Genomic DNA, 21,476 nt, shown 5'->3' with positions numbered 1-21,476 from the left:
CAGTACTAATATTGAGAAAATAGAATGTGGAATGAAATTTCTGATATACTGTAAATGCTAATAAAGATATCTTTTAAAAAATAGTTGCATTCTCAAATACAAAAGGACTGCACAGATACCCTAATCAGGGAACGTATGCCTGGTGTGTGGATAAATAACACTCATTACCATAATCAGCATGGCCTGTGTGACTCTCAAATGCTTTACAACGGGAATTCAAGATGATCCTTCACTTAACTGAAGCCAGGGCACGTCACCCATCTCTGTGGTCTAAGCAGGGTTCTTTCTGCCTACCTATGGGTCAGTAAATGAATGAGGACTGACCAGTCTTCCATAGAAGTACACCAAAAACCTGGCAAATTTACCCTTCCTGTGGTGGGCCCTAGTAGTGTGCATGGGACCTTGTTATGTTATGTTTATTTATGCTCTGCTATGTTATTTTATCATATTGTAAAAAGTATTTATAGAGCACACATATTCAATTGGTTTCTTGAGCTGAGTACAGGAAAAAATATACTACTTATTGATTCACTCACATGCTTGTATGAAAAGCCATGAGTTCAAGAGTTGTCTAAATCTAGGATAGGAAGAGGTTGATCTGATATCAGATGAAAGGGAGTTTCTGAAGCTGGGGGCACACCTTGGTTGCCCAACTCCTTGGGCAATGGAGTGGAGTCCTACCTAACATCTCAAACACTCAGGTTCTTAGCTCTGCTCACCATTAATCACCCACTTATTGTTACGCTAAAAGTCCAAAGATTCCATGATTCTTCAGTTTCAGTTCATTTCTAGCTACATCTGATGAGCTTCAGATGGTCCAAAGAAAACTGTCCCCTGGTGGATCAAATCTACTTCATGCTGGCAGTCCGGTGCTTGAGATCCCAGGGGTGCAGTCTTACTGTTTGAGGCACCTTTCTGTTTGCTGGGGTCCCCCCTAAAAGGTAAAATCTACTATAGACCGCTCTCTGGCATGCTGGGCCAGAGTGTCAGACGTGGGACAAGAGGGAGTGAGGAGAAGTTATTAGGAGGGATACCTTGGATCCCCAGGGAGCTGACAGTGATAGACCAAATGGGAGGTGGCCTCCTGCCCTATTCTCTTAGTCCCCCTATAGAGAGGGAAAGAGTAGAAAAGTGAAAATTAAGTAAAGTAAAGATAGTAGGAAAATGTCCAATATATTCCTGTACACTGGATTGTTACAAAATGTGTTGCTCATATTATTACAGGTGGAGGGGATTGGGCAGTTACTTTCTTGTCAGACTACAAAAAGACAGTGGCTGCTATGAGTTAGTAATAAATCATAGTTTGTGAATAGAATACCACAGAAATAGTAAACTTACACAAAATTGTAAGTTTCAATTTGTGAATCAGGCCTAATAGATTTAGAAATGTATTAAGAATCACAGTTTGGAAGGGGCATGTTTAGGATATCCCTTCCAAATTCCAATTCACAGTGCTGAATATTAGTGGTTTGCAACTGTGATTTTAGTTGAAAACCATTGATAGGTTAGCAACTCATTTAAGGAGAAGGGAACCCATTCCCAAAGGGGAAGCTGCCATCACGAGGCCTCTTTGCCTTTGTGAATAAAGAAAAGTATGTTTGAGAGTGGACGGTGTTCCAAGAGACCCCAGCAGCTCACCATAACTGCAATGACATCCAATTGGAGTATTATCATGAATATTGATGAGGTAGGTCAACCTGCAACCCACTCCGAATGGTGATTTTGTGACCTGACCTATCAGCACGAAGATTGTTTCGCAAAATGTGACTTGATTGCAAAGAGTTGATGCTTTGAAATCTTAGTACATCTTAGTACAGCTTGTCCATGGTTCTTATGGTCCAAAGAAAAGTTGTTATTGGCTTTGAAAGGTAAAGCATGGACAAGAACTGAAAGAAAAAAGCATTGGCAAATTAAGGTAAATTAAAGTATTTGCCCATCTGTAATAGCTCTGAAGTACTTTTGAGTTTAGTCAGACAAAACATTATTACTCATAGTACAAGAGAGCAAGTAGTTAAAGTGGACTCACCCTTTGTCCCAAATTGTATGCTTGTGTGGGTGGAAGCACAATGTAAGTGCCAGCTGAACCGATCAATAGATAAAGAGGGCTAACCCAAACCCCCCTTTATGTATATGTGTGTGTGTGTGTGTATTTTTATTTTTACTTTTTTTAAATTAAATAAAGCTGGACAGAGATCAAAAGATGTCTCTAAGCCAGACCTAAAACAGTGAGGACATAATTAGCATGTGAAAAATAAGTGCACAGTAGCATTACAGTGACTGATATCACCAGAAGTGATGTCACAGGAAGTAATGTCACAACCCTATGCTACTGTTATCAGCACTTGCATAATACATAATTGGCATTTAGGCCCTCATTACAACCCTGGCAGTCGGTGTGAAAGTGGAGGGAATATCGCCAACAGGCCAGCGGTTAAAAAAATGGGATCACGACCATGGCGGAAACCGCCAACACAGACAGCCACTTTAACACTCCAACCGCCAGGGTGGTGGCAACAAACACCGCAGTGCCAACAGACAGGCGGAAGACAATGTACCGCCCACACTATTACAAGGCACTTATCTGCCAGCTTTACCGGGGCGGTACCAACGCACGGCAGAAACTGAACGACAGAGAGGAACCACTCACCTCTCGACATTACATGAAGAACCAGGACGCCATGGAGCCCGAATTGCAGATCCTACCCATATTGATGTATCTACTAATACACCAAGAAGTAGAAAGAAGGAGGTGATGACGGTGAGTACTGCACCTCGCACACAGGGGAGGGGAGGAGGGAAAAGAGAGTGACACACATGTGGCACACAACACACCCACCCCCTACCCACGACAACATACACACACACATATCCAACAACATCACAGATACACCCCGTCACCCCCTGCAAGAACGCAAGGTCAAAACAAAATGAGTTTAACTAGAGTTATATTGGAACAATCAGATAGATCAAGAGAAAAGCAAATAATCAGTATACACAAATATTTACATCAAGTACCCAAGTCAGTACACTGTCCCATGTAAATGTCCGTGGACCAGTGGTCCCAAAAAGCATGGGCGAAGCCCACACATGACACCTGCCTCAAAATGGAGAGAACACTGCAGGAGCATCAGGTTGAAAAAAAAACAGGCACTTCAGGGGGAAGGGGAGGGGGGCACCTCAGCCGGATGATGGTACGATGCCACTGCCCCTCGAGGGGGCTCCATGCCCACTGCTTGGTCACGGGGAGTGCAAAACCACAGCCACATTCTCTCAAGTCTCTCAAGTGGGTGGTATGCCCATTGCCTGGTCCGGGGGAGTGCAAAGCCGCAGTGTTTCAAGTGGGTGCTTTGCCCACTGCTTGGTCCTGGGGAGTGCAAAGCCACAGTCTCTCAAGTGGGTGGTTTGCCCACACGATCTGGAGGGGGCTTTGTGCCCAGAGTGCTTCATCCTGCCAAGGATTGGAGGAGTGGATGCATTTCTCCACTGGTTCTGGAGGGGGTTTTGTGCCCAGAGTGCTTCATCCTGCCAAGGATTGAGGAGTGGATGCATTTCTTCAATGGTTCTGGAGGGGGCTTTGCGCCCAGAGTGCTTCATCCTGCCAAGGATAGGGGGAGTGGATGCATTTCTCCACTGCTTCTAGAAGGGGCTTTCTGCCCAGAGTGCTTCATTCTGCCAAGGATTGGGTGAGTGGATGCATTTCTCCAAGGGTTCTGGAGGGGGCTTTGTGCCCAGTGATGCTGCACCTGGGGTGTGGCAGTTGACATCCTCTGACCTGAGTGTCTTAGCCACGCAATGTACCTGGAACAGGTAGCATGATACTCCATGGAGGCAGAGCCACACTCCATCCTGTGGCGACTAAGGCTGCCAATTGCTGGTTTGTGTCAGAGGTGGAGGTGGTGTCTCAAGTGACGTGTCCAGGGTCCAGGACATCACCTGCAGACTCGGACGGCTGCCCACTGGGGATGGTGCTGACGTCCGACAGAGTGGTATCCGCTCTGCAAGTGGCAGTGCTGATGGTGGTTCATGTGGCGGTGCCTGTAGCAGAGATGCTGCCAGTGCTGGCCGTGGTGCAAGTGTCTGTTGTGGTGGATGGAGACACCATACCGTCTCCGGCAACCTCGGGTGGCTGATCCTTGGGGAGGATGCTGCAGCCTGACATTGTGGCAGCGGCAGTGCAGGTGGTGGTGCAGGTGGCAGTGCAGGTGGCGGTTGGATCGGAGGTGGTGACTGTGGTGCAGGTGGCTGCCATCCCTGATGATATGGTGGTCACCAGCCCCTCACCAGGAGACATCGTGGCCTGATGTGACTTGCCCTTTGGCTTGTGGCCCTTCCCCACCTTGGTAGTCGCTGCAGGGACCATGGCACTCTCCTCTCTGGGTTTGGGCAAGGCCTTGCTGTGTGGGTGTTGTGACCTTCCCCTACTTGAAGCCAGGCCCTTTTTTACCTTTGCAGGTGGCGGAATAGGGTGGTCCTTCATATCTGTCGGTGGCACACTGGCAGGTCTGACGGGTGCCCCCTTCGATCATACCGGAGTAGCAGGGACCACAGCAGATGCAGATTTGGTGGCTGAGGTGCTGGGCTAGGATCTAGACATCCTGGCCCTAGAGGAAGGACGGGGGGAGGTTAGGGAAGAGGTTAATGTTAGCTAGGATTTTGTTTTTAGACACACTGGGAGGGGGGGTGGGAGTGGAGGAAGAGGTAGTGGTTGTAGGAGGTGTACGTCTGCTGAGTTTGGGTGAAGGTGCATGGGCTGGAGGCTGTTGTGAGGTGGATAGCTGTTGAGTGGGTGTGTGCCTGCGTTTGTGTTCTTTGGGAGGGGGGCTCACAGACATACTGGGAGAGGACACAGGGGATGTGTGAATGGTAGTGGAGGTGGTGATTGCACGTGAGCGGTGTGTTGTGATGGGCGTGCTGGTGATGGAGGTAGTGGCTGATGATGTAGTGCCTGCAGGTGTGAATAGAGACGAGACAGGGAGGGAGGTGGAGGACGTGGAAGAGGGTGACACAGTGGAGGAAGTTGATGTTGGTATGTGTGCATGGGTATGGTGCTTGTGTGAGTGCCTGTGAGATGTGTGGTGCTTATGTTTTCCTGAGCCACTTTTGTGTGTTGATGTGTGTGCATGCTGGTCTGATGGTGTGCTTGGGATAGGGTAAGGTAGAGGGGATTGGGTCTGGGTAGTGGAAGTTGGAGGGGGGAGGCTGGACACAGGGACAATGGCTGCCATCAGTGCTGAGGCCAGAGCCTGAAATCCTCTCTGTTGGGCCGCCACGCCAGAATGAATGCTCTCCAGGCATGCATTTGTTTGTTGCAAATGCCTCTCAACACCCTGTATGGCATTCAGAATGGTTGACTGCCCAACAGTAAGGGATCGCAGGAGGTCAGTAGCCTCCTCACTGAAGGCAACAGGGCTGACTGGGGCAGGGCCTGAGGTGCCTGTGGTGAAGGAGATGCCCACCCTCCTGGGTGAGCGGGTACGGGAAACTCAGTGAGGGGCTGCTGGGAGGGCGGTGCTGGTAGGTGGGGTGGCAGCTGTACCTGTTGTTGGGGTGGGCACAGAGGTGTGCGCCACCGCCAGGGTGCTTCCACCAGAGGAAGAGTCACTGTCGCTGGTATCCCCTCCTGTCCCCGTTGTGGAGCTCCCCTCGCCCTCTGTCCCACTGGTGCCTTCACCTTCCGTGGATTCACCCTCCTTGGCCATATGGGATGCAGCTCCCTCCGTCGCCGGTGCCTCTGCTCCTCCGCTAGATGATGCTAATGCACACAAGGACAGGGTGACAAAAAAAAGAGGGGGAAAGACAGAGAACACACATGGCCAATGCCAGCAACACCACTACCGTTGGCGGACACAACACACAGGAAGCAGCCCTATGCACTAGGCCATGTACTGCCAGTTAGTAGGAAAGTCACCAGCCCATGGGGTACAATGCCTAACGCCATTAGCTCCACACCTGAAACCCACAGGAGCCTGCCCAGTAGTAGATGCCCACTAACACTATTGGGGTTGGAGTGCCTCAGCGCCTGCCCAACAAGGGACCTACACTGTCATGTTCGCCCTGACCTATGGGCACCCACAGCCCACATCCCCCACCCAGATACTTCCTAAACTGTGCAGAGTCAGTTTTATGACACTGTACTCACCCCCTTGTGGCTGCTGTGATTCCCTCAAGCGCCCATCCAACTCTGGATAGGCCACCGCCAGGATGCGAAACATCAGGGGGGTCATGGTGCGACGGGCACCCCTTCCGCGTTGGGAGGCCAGCCCCAGCTGGGCCTCCGCCGTCTTCTTGCTCCAGCAGCACAGGTCCTCCCATCTCTTGCGGCAGTGGGTGCTCTGTCTATGATAGACCCCCAGGGTCCGCACTTCCTTGGCGATGGCATGCCAAATACCCTTCTTCTGGTGGGTGCTGACCTAGAGGAAAGGTACAGGAGAAAAGGACATTACTCACCCGTCCGGACCGTCAGACTCATTGTCCACCAGTTCCCAACCATGCCCTGATGCACATACACTGACCATCCTCACATGCAGCCCTCAGCCCCCTCAACATGTATCTTCCAGCCACACCACTGCAAACAGGCATTGCACATGCATCATGCTCACAGTGAACTCACCTGTTTGTCAGGAGGACTGTAGAGTACCGTGTACTGGCGTAGGACCCCATCCACCAGTTTGTCCAACTCTTCTGCGGTGAAGGCAGGGGCCCTTTTCCCAGACACTCAAGCCATTGTTGCTTCCAGACACAGGTCATAGCAGCATTTGCAGTGTAGGTCCTCTTCTGTTGAAGGTCAGGTATCAAGTGAGTGAACAGATAGAAAATGGAGGTCATGTCCGCGGGGGGGTGTACCGTCACCGCCGGCGTACATCGACATTGGCTCCTGGAACCCAGGCTAATCAATGCTGAATTACGCGGCGGTCTTTGACCACCTTCCGCGACGCAGCAAAATGCCAGTGCAGTTACCTCATTTCCCCTTGTCCCTCCTCACAAGTCAGGCAGCCGGTATTTCAGGGGGAACATGCCATGGCACCTAACTGCGTCACAGCACATTTTGGCACATATACAGACTAACTAGGTCACACACAGATTTACGAACATTATTGCAGACACACTTGTGCAACCTATGTGGTACATGACCCTCTGCTCACTGTTCTCCTCTGTAGGCCACAACCGCTGGGGCAGATGATGAGATGGCGGCATCCTCCGATGTACAGACCCCTGGTGGACCTGTCGACAATGGAAGATAGACACATCATAATCACCTACAGACTTAATCGTGCCACAATCCAAGACTTGTGTGCCCAAATTGAGACAGGCCTGATGTCATCTATCCGCCATAGCACAGGAATCGCCCCTCTAGTGCAGGTCCTGTCAGTGCTCCATTTCCTGGCAAGTGGCTCCTTTAAAACAACAGTGGCAATGGCATCAGGGATGCCTCAGCCAATGTTTTCTACTGTGTTGACCAAAGTGTTGTCTGCCCTGCTAAAACACATGCGCAGCTACAACGTGTTTCCCCAGGTGGAGGATTTTCCCACAGTGAAGGCTGACTTTTATGCCCTGGGACATATCCCCAACATCATTGGTGCCATTGATGGTACACATGTGGCATGTGTCCCCCCGCAGAAATGAACAAGTGTACAGAAATAGAAAAAGCTACTATTCGATTAATGTGCAGATGGTGTGTTTGGCAGACCAGTACATCTCCCATGTGAATGCCAAGTATTCTGGCTCTGTGCATGACACCTACATTTTGAGGAATAGCAGCATCCCTTATGTGATGGGCCAACTCCAGAGGCACTGGGTGTGGCTAATAGGTGAGGTCACGGTCCCCACACAGTATGAGTAGTTGTCTGGGTATGTGTAGGAGGCTGGACTGGCTTGTAGTGAGTACCAAGGGGTACTTGCACCTTGCACCAGGCCCAGTTATCCCTTATTAGTGTATAGGGTGTCTAGCAGCTTAGGCTGATAGATAATGGTAGCTTAGCAGAGCAGCTTAGGCTGAACTAGGAGACGTGTGAAGCGACTACAGTACCACTTAGTGTCATACGCACCATATCATAAGAAAACACAATACACAGTTATACTAAAAATAAAGGTACTTTATTTTTATGACAATATGCCAAAGTATCTTAGAGTGTAACCTCAGTGAGAGGATAGGAAATATACACAAGATATATATACACAATAGCAAAAATATGCAGTATAGTCTTAGAAAACAGTGCAAACAATGTATAGTTACAATAGGATGCAATGGGGAAACATAGGGATAGGGGCAACACAAACCATATACTCCAAAAGTGGAATGCGAACCACGAATGGACCCCAAACCTATGTGACCATGTAGAGGGTCGCTGGGACTATTAGAAAATAGTGAGAGTTAGAAAAATAACCCTCCCCAAGACCCTGAAAAGTGAGTGCAAAGTGCACTAAAGTTCCCCTAAGGACAAAATAGTCGTGTTAGAGGAATAATGCAGGAAAGACACAAACCAGCAATGCAACAACTGTGGATTTCCAATCTAGGGTACCTGTGGAACAAGGGGACCAAGTCCAAAAGTCACAAGCAAGTCGGAGATGGGCAGATGCCCAGGAAATGCCAGCTGTGGGTGCAAAGAAGCTTCGACTGGACAGAAGAAGCTGAGGTTTCTACAGGAACAGAAAGGGCTAGAGACTTACCCTTTGGTGGACGGATCTCGCTCGCCTTGGAGAGTCGTGCAGAAGTGTTTTCCCGCCGAAAGGACGCCAAAAAGCCTTGCTAGGCGCAAATCGTGCATTTGGCGTTTTTGGACGCTGCTGGGGCCCCGGAGGGACAGGAGGTCGCAAATTTGACCTGAAGAGAGAGGGGACGTCGAGCAAGACAAAGAGCCCTCACTAAAGCAGGTAGCACCCGGAGAAGTGCCAGAAACAGGCACTACAAGGATGCGAGAAACGGTGCTCGCCGAAGTTGCACAAAGGAGTCCCACGTCGCCGGAGACCAACTTAGAAAGTCGTGCAATGCAGGTTAGAGTGCCGTGGACCCAGGCTTGGCTGTGCACAAAGGATTTCTGCCGGAAGTGCACAGGGGCCGGAGTAGCTGCAAAGTCGCAGTTCCCAGCAATGCAGCCCAGCGAGGTGAGGCAAGGACTTACCTCCACCAAACTTGGGCTGAAGAGTCACTGGACTGTGAGGGTCACTTGGACAGAGTCGCTGGATTCGAGGGACCTCGCTCGTCATGCTGAGAGGAGACCCAAGGGACCGGTAATGCAGCTTTTTGGTGCCTGCGGTTGCAGGGGGAAGATTCCGTCGACCCACGGGAGATTTCTTCGGAGCTTCTGGTGCAGAGAGGAGGCAGGCTACCCCCACAGCATGCACAAGCAGGAAAACAGTCGAGAAGGCGGCAGGATCAGCGTTACAGAGTTGCAGTAGTCGTCTTTGCTACTATGTTGCAGGCTTCCAGCGCGGTCAGCAGTCGATTCCTTATCAGAAGGTGAAGAGGGAGATGCAGAGGAACTCGGCTGAGCTCATGCATTCGTTATCTAAAGTTTCCCCAGAGACAGAGACCCTAAATAGCCAGAAAAGAGGGTTTGGCTACCTAGGAGAGAGGATAGGCTACTAACACCTGAAGGAGCCTATCAGCAGGAGTCTCTGACGTCACCTGGTGGCACTGGCCACTCAGAGCAGTCCAGTGTGCCAGCAGCACCTCTGTTTCCAAGATGGCAGAGGTCTGGAGCACACTGGAGGAGCTCTGGACACCTCCCATGGGAGGTGCAGGTCAGGGGAGTAGTCACTCCCCTTTCCTTTGTCCAGTTTCGCGCCAGAGCAGGGGCTAAGGGGTCCCTGAACCGGTGTAGACTGGCTTATGCAGAATTGGGCACCTCTGTGCCCAACAAAGCATTTCCAGAGGCTGGGGGAGGCTACTCCTCCCCTGCCTTCACACCATTTTCCAAAGGGAGAGGGTGTCACACCCTCTCTCAGAGGAAGTTCTTTGTTCTGCCATCCTGGGCCAGGCCTGGCTGGACCCCAGGAGGGCAGCTGCCTGTCTGAGGGGTTGGCAGCAGCTGCAGTGAAACCCCAGGAAGGGCAGTTTGGCAGTACCAGGGTCTGTGCTACAGACCACTGGGATCATGGAATTGTGCCAACTATGCCAGGATGGCATAGAGGGGGCAATTCCATGATCACAGACATGTTACATGGCCATATTCGGAGTTACCATTGTGAAGCTACATATAGGTAGTGACCTATATGTAGTGCACGCGTGTAATGGTGTCCCCGCACTCACAAAGTTCAGGGAATTGGCTCTGAACAATGTGGGGGCACCTTGGCTAGTGCCAGGGTGCCCTCACACTAAGTAACTTTGCACCTAACCTTTACCAGGTAAAGGTTAGACATATAGGTGACTTATAAGTTACTTAAGTGCAGTGTAAAATGGCTGTGAAATAACGTGGACGTTATTTCACTCAGGCTGCAGTGGCAGGCCTGTGTAAGAATTGTCAGAGCTCCCTATGGGTGGCAAAAGAAATGCTGCAGCCCATAGGGATCTCCTGGAACCCCAATACCCTGGGTACCTCAGTACCATATACTAGGGAATTATAAGGGTGTTCCAGTAAGCCAATGTAAATTGGTAAAAATGGTCACTAGCCTGTCAGTGACAATTTGGAAAGAAATGAGAGAGCATAACCACTGAGGTTCTGGTTAGCAGAGCCTCAGTGAGACAGTTAGTCACTACACAGGTAACACATTCAGGCACACTTATGAGCACTGGGGCCCTGGGTTACCAGGGTCCCAGTGACACATACAACTAAAACAACATATATACAGTGAAAAATGGGGGTAACATGCCAGGCAAGATGGTACTTTCCTACACAACCCCCCCCCAAACGAAGGACAATAAGACTAGCCATGACCTGATGAGTCTTCATTGTCTAAGTGGAAATATCTGGAGAGTCCATCTGCATTGGAGTGGCTACTCCCAGGTCTATGTTCCACTGTATAGTCCATTCCCTGTAGGGATATGGACCACCTCAACAATTTAGGATTTTCACCTTTCATTTGTTTTAGCCAAAGTAGAGGTTTGTGGTCTGTCTGAACAATGAAGTGAGTGCCAAACAGGTATGGCCTCAACTTCTTCAGAGCCCAGACCACAGCAAAGGCCTCCCTCTCAATGGCAGACCAACGCTTTTCTCTAGGGGTCAACCTCCTACAAATAAAAGCAACAGGTTGATCCTGGCCCTCAGAATTAAGTTGTGATAGGACTGCCCCTACTCCTAATTCAGATGCATCAGTTTGGACATAGAATTTTTTAGAGTAACAAGGGCTTTTCAGGACAGGTGCAGAACACATGGCCTGCTTCAGCTCCTCAAAAGCTTTCTGACAGCTTGCTGTCCATAATACCTTTTAGGCATTTTCTTGGATGTGAGGTCATTAAGAGGGGCTGCAATGGAGCCATAGTTCTTAATGAACCTCCTGTAATACCCAGTGAGGCCTAGGAAGGCTCTCACCTGAGTCTGAGTGGTAGGGGGAACCCAATCAATAATAGTTTGGATTTTCCCCTGAAGTGGTGCAATCTGTTCCCCACCAACAAGGTGTCCCAGATAAACCACCTTACCCTGCCCTATCTGGCACTTTGAAGCCTTGATAGTGAGGCCTGCCTTTTGCAGGGCCTCCAAAACTTTCCATAGGTGGACCAGGTGATCATCCCAGCTGGAGCTAAAGACAGCTATATCGTCCAAATATGCTGCACTGAAAGCTTCCAGCCCTTGCAGGACTGTGTTCACCAACCTCTGAAAAGTGGCAGGTGCATTTTTCAACCCAAAAGGCATTACAGTAAACTGGTAATGTCCTCCAATGGTAGAAAATGCAGTCTTAGGTTTAGCATCTTCTGATAATTTGATCTGCCAATACCCTGCAGTCAAATCAAAAGTGCTTAGATACTTGGCAGATGCCAGTGTATCTATAAGCTCATCTGCCCTGGGTATAGGGTGAGCATCAGTTTTGGTTACCAAGTTGAGACCTCTATAGTCTACACAAAACCGCATTTCCTTCTTTCCATCTTTAGAATTGGGTTTTGGTACCAGTACCACAGGAGAAGCCCATGGACTGTCAGAGTGCTCAACCACTCCTAGTTCTAACATTTTCTGAACTTCTTGCTTTATGCAGTCCCTGACATGGTCAGGCTGCCTATAGATCTTACTTTTGACAGGTAAACTGTCTCCAGTATCTATAGTGTGCTCACACCAAGAAGTGGTGCCTGGCACAGTAGAGAAGAGTTCTGAAAATTGTCCTAGGAGATTTATGCAATTGTCTTTCTGCTCAGCAGTAAGACAATCTGCCAAAACTACACCTTCCACAAGAGCATCTTGTTCTGTGGAAGAAAAGAGATCAGGTAGAGGATCACTGTCTTCTTCCTGTCCCTCATCTGTTGCCATGAGCAGGGTGAGATCAGCCCTGTCATAGTAGGGTTTCAGGCGGTTGACATGGAGCACCCTAAGGGGACTCCTGGCAGTGCCTAAGTCAACCAAGTAGGTGACTTCACCCTTCTTTTCAACAATTGTGTGGGGTCCACTCCATTTATCTTGGAGTGCTCTTGGGGCCACAGGCTCCAAGACCCACACTTTCTGCCCTGGTTGGTACTGAACCAAAACAGCCTTCTGATCATGCCATTGCTACTGGAGCTCTTGGCTGGCCTGAAGGTTTTTACTGGCCTTTTCATGTACTCAGCCATCCTTGATCTGAGGCCAAGTACATAGTCCACAATATCCTGCTTAGGAGCTTTTAAAGGTTGTTCCCAACCCTCCTTTACAAGTGTGAGTGGACCCCTAACAGGGTGTCCAAAAAGAAGTTCAAAGGGGCTGAAGCCCACTCCTTTCTGGGGTACCTCCCTGTAGGCAAAAAGGAGGCATGGTAGAAGGATATCCCATCTCCTGCGGAGTTTTTCAGGGAGACCCATAATCATGCCTTTGAGAGTTTTATTAAATCTCTCCACCAGTCCATTTGTTTGTGGATGATAGGGTGTTGTGAACTTGTAAGTTACACCACACTCCTTCCACATGGCCTTTAAGTATGCAGACATGAAATTGCTTCCCCTGTCTGATACTACTTCCTTTGGGAAGCCCACCCTGGAAAATATTCCCAGGAGGGCCTTTGCCACTGCAGGAGCTGTAGTGGTCCTTAAAGGAATAGCTTCAGGATATCTTGTGGCATGGTCCACTACCACTAAGATAAACCTATTGCCTGAGGCAGTAGGAGGGTCAAGGGGGCCAACTATGTCAACCCCTACCCTTTCAAAGGGAACCCCAACCACAGGCAGTGGGATAAGGGGTGCCTTTGGAGTGCCACCTGTCTTGCCACTGGCTTGACAGGTTTCACAGAACTTGCAAAATTCTTTTGTGTCCTCAGACATCCTAGGCCAATGAAACAGGGGAACAAGTCTGTCCCAAGTTTTCATTTGTCCTAGATGCCCAGCTAAGGGAATGTCATGTGCCAGTGTTAGGAGGAACTTTCTGTACTCCTGAGGAATCACCAATCTCCTGGCAGCTCCAGGTTTAGGATCCCTATGCTCAGTGTACAAGAGGTTGTCCTCCCAGTAAACTCTGTGAGAGTCACTGACATCCCCATTAGCCTGTTTGACAGCTTGCTGTCTGAGACCCTCTAATGTGGGACAGGTTTGCTGTGCCACACTCAGCTCCTCTCTGGCAGGCCCCCCTTCACCCAAAAGCTCAGCAGTGTCTGCTTCCAGCTCCTCTGGTGTAGGTTCTGCACAGGGAGGGAATTCTTCTTCCTCAGAAGTTGAATCCACTGTAGAGGGAGGGATAGTAGGAAGTGGTTTGCTTCTACTAGCCCTAGCTTTAGGGAGCACTTGGTCCATTGTTCCAGGATCCAAGCTTCCCTGTCCTTTTTGCTTTTTGGCCTGAGCCCTTGTCAAAGCAAAAATATGCCCTGGGATGCCCAGCATTGCTGCATGGGCCTCCAACTCCACATCTGACCAAGCTGATGTCTCCAAATCATTCCCTAATAGACAGTCTACAGGTAAATCTGAAGCTACCACAACTTTCTTTGGACCAGTTACCCCCCCCCAGTTGAGATTTACAACAGCCATGGGGTGGCTTTGTGTTATGTTGTGAGCATCGGTTACTTGGTACTGGTGTCCAAGTATGTGTTGTTCAGGGTGCACCAGTTTCTCAATCACCATTGTGACACTGGCACCTGTGTCCCTGTAGGCCTGGACCTCAACACCATTTATTAGGGTTAGTTGCTTGTACTTCTCCAAGTTATGGGGGCAAGCAACCAAAGTGGCTAAATCAATAGCCCCTTCAGAGACTAAAGTAGCCTCTGTGGTCTCCCTAATTAGACCAACCCCAACTAAATTACCAAAAGTGAGCCCAGCTACTCCCTTGGATTGGCTATTAGTAGGTTTGCTCCCACCACCACTGCTATTAGTAGGGACACTAGGTGTAGCAGTAGGGGTTGTAGTGGTAGGAGCTGTGGTGCCTTTCTTTGGACAACTGGGATCTGTTGTCCAATGGCCTTTTATTTTACATAAATAGCACCATGGTTTCTTTTCCTTGTTCTGATTAAAGGAGGATTTGGACCCACCACCCCCACCAGAGTGTTTTTGTGGGCCTGATGAAGACTCATTTTTAGATTTGTCCCCACCCTTGTCAGAAGACTTACCATCCTTCTTTTTGTTGCCATCTTTGTCACCCCCTGTATGAACTTTTCTGTTCACTCTTGTTCTGACCCATTTGTCTGCCTTCTTTCCCAATTCTTGGGGAGAGGTCAGATCAGAGTCCACCAAGTACTGGTGCAACAAATCAGACACACAATTATTAAGAATATGCTCTCTCAGGATCAAGTTATACAGGCTGTCATAATCAGTAACTTTACTGCCATGTAACCACCCCTCCCAGGCCTTCACTGCCTGGTCAATGAAATCAACCCAGTCTTGTGAAGACTCCTTTTTGGTCTCTCTGAACTTTATCCTGTACTGTTCAGTGGTTAAGCCATAACCATCCAGGAGTGCATTCTTAAGAACTTGGAAATTATTAGCATCATTTTCTTTCACAGTAAGGAGCCTATCCCTACCTTTTCCACTAAATGATAGCCATAGGATAGCAGCCCACTGCCTTTGAGGGACATCCTGTACAACACAGGCCCTCTCAAGTGCAGCAAACCACTTGTTAATGTCATCCCCCTCCTTATAAGGGGGAACTATCTTGTGCAGATTCCTGGAATCGTGCTCTTTTGCAGGATGACTATGGGGAATACTGCTGCTGCCACCATGGGTATCTAAACCCAACTTCTGTCTTTCCTTCTCTAATTCAAAAGACTGTCTATCCAAATCCAGCTGTTGCTTTTTAAGCTTCAGTCTGGTTTGTTCCACCCTCAACTTATTGAGTTCCCTCTCTAACATTCTGTCATCAGGGTTGGTGGGAGGGACATTTCTAGAAACAGAGCTATGATGGGAATGAACAGAAGGAGACCTGTCCCTTACAGAAGCCAACTTAACAGCTTGGTTTACAGAAACATTACTACCAGTATGGTGAGAATAAATGCTTTTGCTATGATGTGAGACAACACTATTTCTTTGGTGTGGCTCATCATCATTACCATCTATGCTAGATTGTCTAGTAATGGGCAGGCTAGGAAGTTTCTTTCCTGAATCTTTTCCTGGGGGAGTCCCTGAATCAGATTGGGAACTATTAGGTACTTTTTCAACAGATGGGGCACCTATGGCCTTATCCTGTTCTCTAAGCATGTTAAGTAACAGTTCCAAGGAAGGATTCTTCCCTACACTCAAACCTCTCTCTATACAGAGACTCCTTGCTCTTTTCCAGCTAAGGTTGTCATATGCAAGTTTGGACAGATCAACACTTTGGCCTGTGCCAGACATTTTTAGAGAGAGTTAAAGTGATAGAAAAAGAGAAAAAAGTTTTCAGAACTTTTTTGGAAAGACAGAATAAAACTTTTTAAACTTTTAAGAACTTTTTGAAAGTTTAGAGGTACTTTTCAGCACTTAGAAAAGAGTGAAAAGAGGAAATGCAAAACTTTTTGGCTATGTGTATATACACTGACCTTGTTTTGTATATTTTTCTCTTATGAAAAGTACAATGACAAGAGTGGTAAGTAGTCTCAAGCACTTATCCCACCACTGCACAACCAATGTAGGAGGCTGGACTGGCTTGTAGTGAGTACCAAGGGGTACTTGCACCTTGCACCAGGCCCAGTTATCCCTTATTAGTGTATAGGGTGTCTAGCAGCTTAGGCTGATAGATAATGGTAGCTTAGCAGAGCAGCTTAGGCTGAACTAGGAGACGTGTGAAGCTACTACAGTACCACTTAGTGTCATACGCACCATATCATAAGAAAACACAATACACAGTTATACTAAAAATAAAGGTACTTTATTTTTATGACAATATGCCAAAGTATCTTAGAGTGTACCCTCAGTGAGAGGATAGGAAATATACACAAGATATATATACACAATAGCAAAAATATGCAGTATAGTCTTAGAAAACAGTGCAAACAATGTATAGTTACAATAGGATGCAATGGGGAAACATAGGGATAGGGGCAACACAAACCATATACTCCAAAAGTGGAATGCGAACCACGAATGGACCCCAAACCTATGTGACCTTGTAGATGGTCGCTGGGACTATTAGAAAATAGTGAGAGTTAGAAAAATAACCCTCCCCAAGACCCTGAAAAGTGAGTGCAAAGTGCACTAAAGTTCCCATAAGGACAAAATAGTCGTGTTAGAGGAATAATGCAGGAAAGACACAAACCAGCAATGCAACAACTGTGGATTTCCAATCTAGGGTACCTGTGGAACAAGGGGACCAAGTCCAAAAGTCACAAGCAAGTCGGAGATGGGCAGATGCCCAGGAAATGCCAGCTGCGGGTGCAAAGAAGCTTCAACTGGACAGAAGAAGCTGAGGTTTCTGCAGAAACGAAAAGGGCTAGAGACTTCCCCTTTGGTGGACGGATCCCACTTGCCTTGGAGAGTCGTGCAGAAGTGTTTTCCTGCCAAAAGGACGCCAACAAGCCTTGCTAGGTGCAAATCATGCATTTGGCGTTTTTGGACGCTGCTGGGGCCCCGGAGGGACCAGGAGGTCGCAAATTGGACCTGAAGAGAGAGGGGACGTCGAGCAAGACAAAGAGCCCTCACTAAAGCAGGTAGCACCCGGAGAAGTGCCAGAAACAGGCACTACAAAGATGCGTGAAATGGTGCTCGCCGAAGTTGCACAAAGGAGTCCCACGTCGCCGGAGACCAACTTAGAAAGTCGTGCAATGCAGGTTAGAGTGCCATGGACCCAGGCTTGGCTGTGCACAAAGGATTTCCGCCGGAAGTGTACAGGGGCCGGAGTAGCTGCAAAGTCGCGGTTCCCAGCAATGCAGCCCAGCGAGGTGAGGCAAGGACTTACCTCCACCAAACTTGGGCTGAAGAGTCACTGGACTGTGAGGGTCACTTGGACAGAGTCGCTGGATTCGAGGGACCTCGCTCGTCGTGCTGAGAGGAGACCCAAGGGACCGGTAATGCAGCTTTTTGGTGCCTGCGGTTGCAGGGGGAAGATTCCGTCGACCCACGGGAGATTTCTTCGGAGCTTCTGGTGCAGAGAGGAGGCAGGCTACCCCCACAGCATGCACAAGCAGGAAAACAGTCGAGAAGGCGGCAGGATCAGCGTTACAGAGTTGCAGTAGTCGTCTTTGCTACTATGTTGCAGGTTTGCAGGCTTCCAGCGCGGTCAGCAGTCGATTCCTTATCAGAAGGTGAAGAGGGAGATGCAGAGGAACTCGGCTGAGCTCATGCATTCGTTATCTAAAGTTTCCCCAGAGACAGAGACCCTAAATAGCCAGAAAAGAGGGTTTGGCTACCTAGGAGAGAGGATAGGCTACTAACACCTGAAGGAGCCTATCAGCAGGAGTCTCTGACGTCACCTGGTGGCACTGGCCACTCAGAGCAGTCCAGTGTGCCAGCAGCACCTCTGTTTCCAAGATGGCAGAGGTCTGGAGCACACTGGAGGAGCTCTGGACACCTCCCAGGGGAGATGCAGGTCAGGGGAGTAGTCACTCCCCTTTCCTTTGTCCAGTTTCGCGCCAGAGCAGGGGCTAAGGGGTCCCTGAACCGGTGTAGACTGGCTTATGCAGAATTGGGCACCTCTGTGCCCAACAAAGCATTTCCAGAGGCTGGGGGAGGCTACTCCTCCCCTGCCTTCACACCATTTTCCAAAGGGAGAGGGGGTCACACCCTCTCTCAGAGGAAGTTCTTTGTTCTGCCATCCTGGGCCAGGCCTGGCTGGACCCCAGGAGGGCAGCTGCCTGTCTGAGGGGTTGGCAGCAGCAGCAGCTGCAGTGAAACCCCAGGAAGGGCAGTTTGGCAGTACCAGGGTCTGTGCTACAGACCACTGGGATCATGGGATTGTGCCAACTATGCCAGGATGGCATAGAGGGGGCAATTCCATGATCACAGACATGTTACATGGCCATATTCGGAGTTACCATTGTGAAGCTACATATAGGTAGTGACCTATATGTAGTGCACGCGTGTAATGGTGTCCCCGCACTCACAAAGTTCAGGGAATTGGCTCTGAACAATGTGGGGGCACCTTGGCTAGTGCCAGGGTGCCCTCACACTAAGTAACTTTGCACCTAACCTTTACCAGGTAAAGGTTAGACATATAGGTGACTTATAAGTTACTTAAGTGCAGTGTAAAATGGCTGTGAAATAATGTGGACGTTATTTCACTCAGGCTGCAGTGGCAGGCCTGTGTAAGAATTGTCAGAGCTCCCTATGGGTGGCAAAAGAAATGCTGCAGCCCATAGGGATCTCCTGGAACCCCAATACCCTGGGTACCTCAGTACCATATACTAGGGAATTATAAGGGTGTTCCAGTAAGCCAATGTAAATTGGTAAAAATGGTCACTAGCCTGTCAGTGACAATTTGGAAAGAAATGAGAGAGCATAACCACTGAGGTTCTGGTTAGCAGAGCCTCAGTGAGACAGTTAGTCACTACACAGGTAACACATTCAGGCACACTTATGAGCACTGGGGCCCTGGGTTACCAGGGTCCCAGTGACACATACAACTAAAACAACATATATACAGTGAAAAATGGGGGTAACATGCCAGGCAAGATGGTACTTTCCTACAGTATGGGGTTGTCCCTATGGGTTAGTGTGTGTCTAACAGGTATCCCTCGACATTTGCAGGTAACTCTGGTTACCCCAACCTCTCATGGCTACTGACCCCAGTGAGGAATGCCAGGACAAGGGCAGAGGACCACTACAATGAGGCACATGGACGAACTAGGCGTATTATAGAGAGGACGTTAGGCCTCCTGAAGGACAGAGTTTGGTGCCTCCATCTAACAGGTGGCTCCCTATATAACTCACCAAACAAGGTGTGCCAGAGAATCGTAGCATGCTGTATGTTGCACAACCTGGCATTGCGACGCCAAGTGCCTTTTCTGCAGGAGAATGAGCCTGGTGATGGTCTAGTAGTAGCGGTGGAGCCTGTGGACAGTGAGGAAGAGGAGGCAGAGGAAGAAGATATTGACAACCGAACGAACATCATCATGCAGTACTTCCAGTGACACATAGGTAAGAGACTGCAACTCCTCCTCACATTTCAGAATACTGTAGGACATTGTGTAAGTCAGCCTCATAACCTCTGTCTATGGACACTGACAGTTCACTTTGGATTTCCCTTTTTCAGATCTGGGTACCCCATTCTGCTTTCTGCTATATGTACTGTTGCCCAGCAACTGTCATACATTGGTATGAGTAAATGAACATTTACAAAGCTATTTGTTACTAATGTTGTCATTATACATTTGTGAAAGATCAGACTGACTCCAGATTGGTTTGTGCTGAAAGGGTGTTTATTTAGGGGCTAATGAGTTTGGGGTTTGTGCAAGGGGCTGGGGTGATGGTGGAGAAATGTCCAGGATAGAGTCCAGTCTCTTGGTATCACAGGTGCATTGTCCAATGGGGCATGGGAAGGGGAGTAATGGCAGTTCAGTTTGGACAGGATGACATAGTGGGACAGAAGGGTGACAATCAGGAGAGTCTTATTTCCTGGCTGGGGTCTTGGCAATGTTCTCTGTCTTCTGCCTGGATCGCAAGGACCGTTTGCGGGGTGGTTCTCCTTCTGCAGGGGGTGGGGTGCTGGTGGCCTCTTGGTCCTGTGGCGGGGCCTCTTGTCTACTAGCGGAGGTGGAGGGCTGTTCCTCGATTTGGCTAGTGTCAGGGGCCCTTTGTTGTGCTACTGCCTCCCTCATGGTCTTGCCTGTGACTGCCAGCACCCCTGCTATGGTGACCAGGATAGTGTATATGTTGGTGAGGTCCTCCCTGATCCCATGTATTGTCTGTCCCTCCTGCAGCCGCTAGGTCTCCTGAAACTTGGCCAGAACCGTGCCCATGGTCTCCTGGGAATGGTGGTATGCTCCCGTGATGTTGGAGAGTGCCTCGTGGAGGGTCGGTTCTCTGGGCCTGTCCTCCCCCTGTCACACAGCAGTCCTCCCAGCTTCCCTGTTGTGCTGTGTCTCTGTCCCCTGAACCGTGTGCCCACTGCCACTGACTCCAGGTCCCTGATCATCCTGGGTTAGTAAGGGTTGCCTGGGGTCCCTGTAGTGGTGGACACACTGCTGATTGACGTGTCCTGGGGACAGTGGCATGGGCCCTCTGGGTAGGTGCTGTGGTGGTGTTTCCTGAGGGTGGAGGTTCTGTGGTGGTTTGGGACTGTGGCAGGGGAACCGACTGTCCAAAGGTCCCTGATGGGCCAGGCTGGTCATCGTCATCCAGGCGTGCAGAGCTGCTGTCATCACTGTAGGCCTCTTCTGTGGGGGGACTGTATATGGCTGGCACCTCCTGTCCAGTGACGTTGGGTAGAGGTCCTCTTGGGATGTAAATGCATTGTTATTGTATCTGTGTGTGCCATCTTGTGCAATGGGTGTGCTTCCTTGCATTAATGTGCTTGCACTATCGCCTTGGCCCTTGTGTGAGTGGTGATTTTGTGGCCTGGGTGAGTCTCTCTATTGGACATGCTTTGGTGATGGGTGTCCATGCATGTCTGTTATGGGTGTCATGCATTGTTGTTGCATGCAGGGCTTGGTTGTGGGAGTGGTGGGTTGTGATGGTGGGGTGTGTGGGAGGTGGTGGAGTCATGGGAGTGAGGATGCGGGTGAGGGTGGGATTATGTGATGGCATGCAGGTAGGGTGGGGGGATATAGTAGTAAAGATTTGACTTACCAGAGTCCAGTCCTCCTGCTACTCCTGCGAAGCCCTCAGGATGCATGATCACCAAGACTTGCTTCTCCCATGTTGTTAGTTGTGGGGGAGGAGGTGAGGGTCCACCGCCAGTCCTCTGTATGGCTACCTGGTGTCTTCATACCATGGAACGTACCTTCCCCTGTAGGTCATTCCACCTCTTCCTGATGTCATCCCTTGTTTTTGGATGCTGTCCCACTGCGTTGACCCTGTCCACACTTCTCCGCCATAGCTC

Source organism: Pleurodeles waltl, chromosome 6, assembly GCF_031143425.1.
Source record: "Pleurodeles waltl isolate 20211129_DDA chromosome 6, aPleWal1.hap1.20221129, whole genome shotgun sequence".
Taxonomy (NCBI): Eukaryota; Metazoa; Chordata; class Amphibia; order Caudata; family Salamandridae; genus Pleurodeles; species Pleurodeles waltl.
Note: the sequence above shows the minus strand (reverse complement) of the source record.